The sequence below is a fragment of the Alligator sinensis genome, unplaced genomic scaffold (genome assembly GCF_000455745.1).
Source record: "Alligator sinensis unplaced genomic scaffold, ASM45574v1 scaffold977_1, whole genome shotgun sequence".
Lineage (NCBI taxonomy): Eukaryota > Metazoa > Chordata > Crocodylia > Alligatoridae > Alligator > Alligator sinensis.
In genome coordinates this window covers 407,208-411,818 of record NW_005842660.1, presented here as the reverse complement: position 1 = coordinate 411,818, position 4,611 = coordinate 407,208, and positions in this window count along the sequence as shown.

The following is a 4,611-nucleotide window of genomic DNA, read 5'->3' as shown; positions in this document are numbered from 1 at the left end:
TCCTATATAAATTAAATTCTACAGTAATCCTATCCAATATAATTATAGATTAGAATTCAAAAGAATAAATTAACTAATGCAATAAAATAAAAGAGCCTCAAAGAAAAAGGTATTCTGAATCTGAAATCTGCTTGCTAGCAAGTAGGGAATCCTTTACAAGATCAGTGCTGTTAGCCGTAGTTGTCTGACACTGAGCTGCTGGAACACACTGCTCAGTAACTGACACCAAGGTAGAAAGCAGGGCCGTTCAAACAATGCAGCCTTTTATGCAGTGTTTCCATCCCTCCCCCAGAGCACTCAGATTGGAAGGGACCTCAGGGAAGGATCACAATCACTGGCCAACTACACAATCAATAATGAGAGCATTCCTTCCCCTCGTTCCCCCCTCTTTCCCCTCTTCCCCCTCCCTCTCCTTACTTTAGTTTCTGTTTCCCTGCAGCAAGCCCAGCTTGAGCTTTGAAACTCAAAGCGTTTAAAATTTTTGAAATGTTTCTACTTGTCTCATTCCGAGGCTGTTTCAAATCTCCCTGTTTCATTTCAATTTCACTGTTTCAAGCTCAAAATGAGTCAAAACAGTGTCAAAACAAAACTGCCAGTGAAATTTTGCACAGCCCTAGTGCAGGGCTACTCCTGCCCCACTCTGCTCCTATATGGCAGCCAGGTGAAGCTCGAGGATCCCCTGGGTGCTAGCCCCCAGCTGGCACGGGGCACCAGGGCCAGGTCTCGGGTCTGGGGGGTGGGGGAAGCTGTTCTGCCCCGGTGCAGTTCTCTCCCACCCCACACCCCTGTACCAGGCAGCTGCCTGCTGCCTAACCCGCACTCTGAGATCAGAGCAGAGGCTGAGACAGCATCATTATGTAACCCAGAGATTAATCTGCTGCAAAGTCTCATGCGGATGCAGCCATGTATCACTTACACCCTCCAAATATGGATTAAGCAGGACCAAAATGATGCACAAGCTTTGTGCTGCATAAAAGTGAATTTTATGCTGTTTGGTTGAGGTTCTGGTTCCAAAAGAGTCTGCAGAGCTAATTTACCATTGCTCTTCACCTCCGGTGCTTACTTATAACTCTGCACCTTAGGTGCAAAGACATAACAATCAGAATCTTGGGTATTTATGCCTGGCTAGCACCCTCTGGTCCTTAGGCTGAACTTACAGCTTGACTCTAGTGGAACCACTCTAAGTTGTCCTTAGTGAAATGGTTTCCAACCTTTTGGGACATGAGGCACTCAGAAAAATGCCAGCTCTTTGTTTTCACTCATTTTTTACAGCAGAAAAAAAACCAAAGCAATATTTCTGTTGCAAACAACTCAGAAAGACCACAGCAGGTCAGAATGCTTTTGATAATATGGATTCCTATTTGAAAGCTCTGGGTTTATCTTGTAAATCATGTTTGCACACCTAATAGTGCTAACATTGGGTGGCAGTCCATGGTGCCACCCTAGTTGAAGTGCCACCCCAGCAGCATCCTAGTTGAGAATCACCAACTTAATGTAAGAGAAAGCAGAATGGCATGTTCCCTTTGAATCAGTGAAATGAAAATGAACAGTTCAGAGCAGTACAGATGCCAAGAGAATGAATGCAGTTTTGGTTTGGGGTTTTGTTTTGGTTTAAATTTTCACTGATTTTATTTTATCAAATGTTTTCTTTTCTGAAATTTTATTGAAAACAGTATAAAATTGTTATTAAAAAATGCAACAGTAATTTACAAATGCTGATATAAGCTTTGAGATTTTTTGCATGATAAATGAAAAATATTAGCCACGTTGGCTATTTTTCATGTTTTTTATTAAAAAGTCCAGCTTTTACTTTTAAAAAAACAAAACCTAAGCCAAAGAATTTTGACCAGTTTTAGGTAGCATGTTAGGGAGACAGGAGGAAGTAGAAGTATGGTGGGGGAAGGTGAAGGAGTCAGGTGTAAAGCTGACTCAACTTTTTAGACAGAAGTGGAAAAAAAACCAGGATCAGGAACATTAGAACTTTCTGTGAACTTGAATCATTTTGCCAACACTGGAAATAACATTTTTTTTTTGCATTTTTTCTCTTTTTATTTTAAAAATATTATAAATTGTGACAGAGTGAATTGTGTGTGGGGAAAATCCTAATATCAATTCTGTTCAATTAACCACTAATACGTCTAGATGCAGGAGTAGCACATTCTGAGTAGAAGAGGAGAGTTTACACTTAGAAGGCTAGGATGCTGATAGTATGTGAAGATACAAGCTGGACCCTTAGAGTAACAGTACTGAGATAAGGGAAGATGGACACAGACTGAGGCCTGCCATCCTGGGAGGCTTTAGATTCTTCAGAGTCAGTGGAGTTATAGGGAAAATGAGTCTAAAAGGTTTTGAGGGTAAATGGAACAATAATACATTTCATAGATTTCATAGATTTTTAGGGTTGAAAGGGACCTCAGTAGATCATTGAGTCTGACCCCCTGCCCTGGGCAGGAAAGAGCGTAGGGTTAAGATGACCCCAGCCAGGTGCTTGTCAAATCTCCTCTTCAAGACTTCCAGGGTAGGGGAGAGCACCACCTCCCTTGGAAACCCATTCCAGATTCTAGTAACCCTCACCATGAAGAAGTTCTTCCTGATGTCCAATCTAAATCTGCTCTCTGTTGGTTTGTGGACGTTGTTTCTAGTCACCCCAGGGGGCACCCTGGTAAACAGTATCTCCTATTCCTTTCTGGCCCTCCCCCCCTCTCCCCCGCCCCGATGAATTTGTACACAGCCACAAGATCACCTTTTATCCTTCTCTTGTGGAGGCTGAAGAGATCCAGGTCCCCCAAACTCTCCCTGTAGGGCCTTAACTGCAGGCCCCTAACCATATGAGTAGCCCTCCTCTGGACCATCTCAAGGCTATCCACATGCTTCTTGAAGTGTGGTGCCCAAAACTGAACACGGTACTCCAGCTGTGGCCTTACCAATGCTGCATAGAGGGGAAGTATCACCTCTTTAGACCTGCACGTGATTCACCTTCTAATGCATGATAGATTGTAGTTAGCTTTACTTATCACTTCGTCACACTGATGACTCACGTTCATCTTGGAGTATACTATGTCTCTGAGATCTCTTTCTGCTGCCGTGCTACTTTGAATGTTATCTCCCAGTCTATATGTGTGTTGGTGATTCTTTCTCACTTGGTGCAGCACTTTGCACTTATCCTTGTTAAACTGCATCCTATTCTGTTCTGCCCACTTTTCCAACATGTCCAAATCTGCCTGAATCCATTCCCTGCCAACCCATGTGTTTACTTTACCCCATAATTTGGTGTCATCTGCAAATTTGGACAGAGTGCTCTCCATACCCTAATCCAAGTCACTGATGAAGATATTGAACAGCACTGGTCCAAGGACCGAACCTTGGGGGACCCCAATGCCCACATCTTTCCAGGTCAATACTGACCCATCCACCATCACTCTCTGGGTGTATCCCATAAGCCAATTCACCACCCATGTGACTGCGTAATGATCTACGTCACAGCCACCTAGTTTATTTATAAGAGTGGGATGAGACACTTGTCAGAACCCATTGTTCATATGCCTATAGTACAGTGGAGGATTACAGAAGGCAGTCTTTCAATCATTCTGTAAGTAGGTCATGTAATTAGGTCACGAGGGGAAAACTCCAGAGCCCAGTGACTTTAATGACCTAAGAAAAAGTTCCCGCCAATTTGTAGCTTTCTTTGCAGCGTGCATTTCTTCTTTGCAGCACAGAAATGCACGGTGCAAAGGAGTTCCCGCCAAACTTATGCTAATTTATACCCCACTATTGGACTGTTCTAAATTATTCCTACCTGGCGGGTAGTGATTGGCTTGCTAGCTGTATAAGAGGCTTGAGCAGTTTCCGCCCAAGTTGGAAAGCTCCACATACATCTCGTGGAGAACTCTGAGTACACTGTGGAGCCTAGCAAACTCCACGCGTGTTTCAGAGTGAACTTAGCGGCCTGATCAACCACTAAGGGCTCCCCGTCAACGACCCAAGGGGGCCTAGCACACCCCCACCCGAGACGTAAGACGACTGCCGGCCCGAACACCCCGAACACATCTGCAGACCGGCCAATATCTTTTTAATTTCTGCCCGACCCAAGTTTTGTAACCGTAACCGAAGCAAGCATCTGACCTGCACTGTATGAGCAGTGTAAGTAAACAACCTATTGTTTAACCAAAACGCTTGAGTACCTGATTCCACTCCAAGCGTCACAAGTACCTGCCCGCCGACTAGGGCTCCTAAAGCCCCGAACCCCGCGCCGCGGCTCTCGGCGGCAACATGGCGACGAGGATGGGATACGGGGAAGACGCAAGAGAGTTGGAATTAGTTAAAAACTGCCTATGGCACAGTGGGGAGCGCCTGACGTCCGATTCGAATGATCTATGGGCACACATTGCCTACCATCAGGCCGGGGGAACAGGACCAAACGCAGTTACCGGTCATTTCTCTGTGAGGGGCGAAGCGGGAGAGGGAAAAGAGTGGAGCGCTAAGCTCGATGTAAGCGCCCTGGGCTGTGTTGTGAGCAGAACAGGGGTCGTGTATAGACCCTGGGACGAAGCGGGAACCCTGTCCCTACATTGGGTAAAAGCGGCGCGTGTAGCGGACCCGACCCCGGCCCGC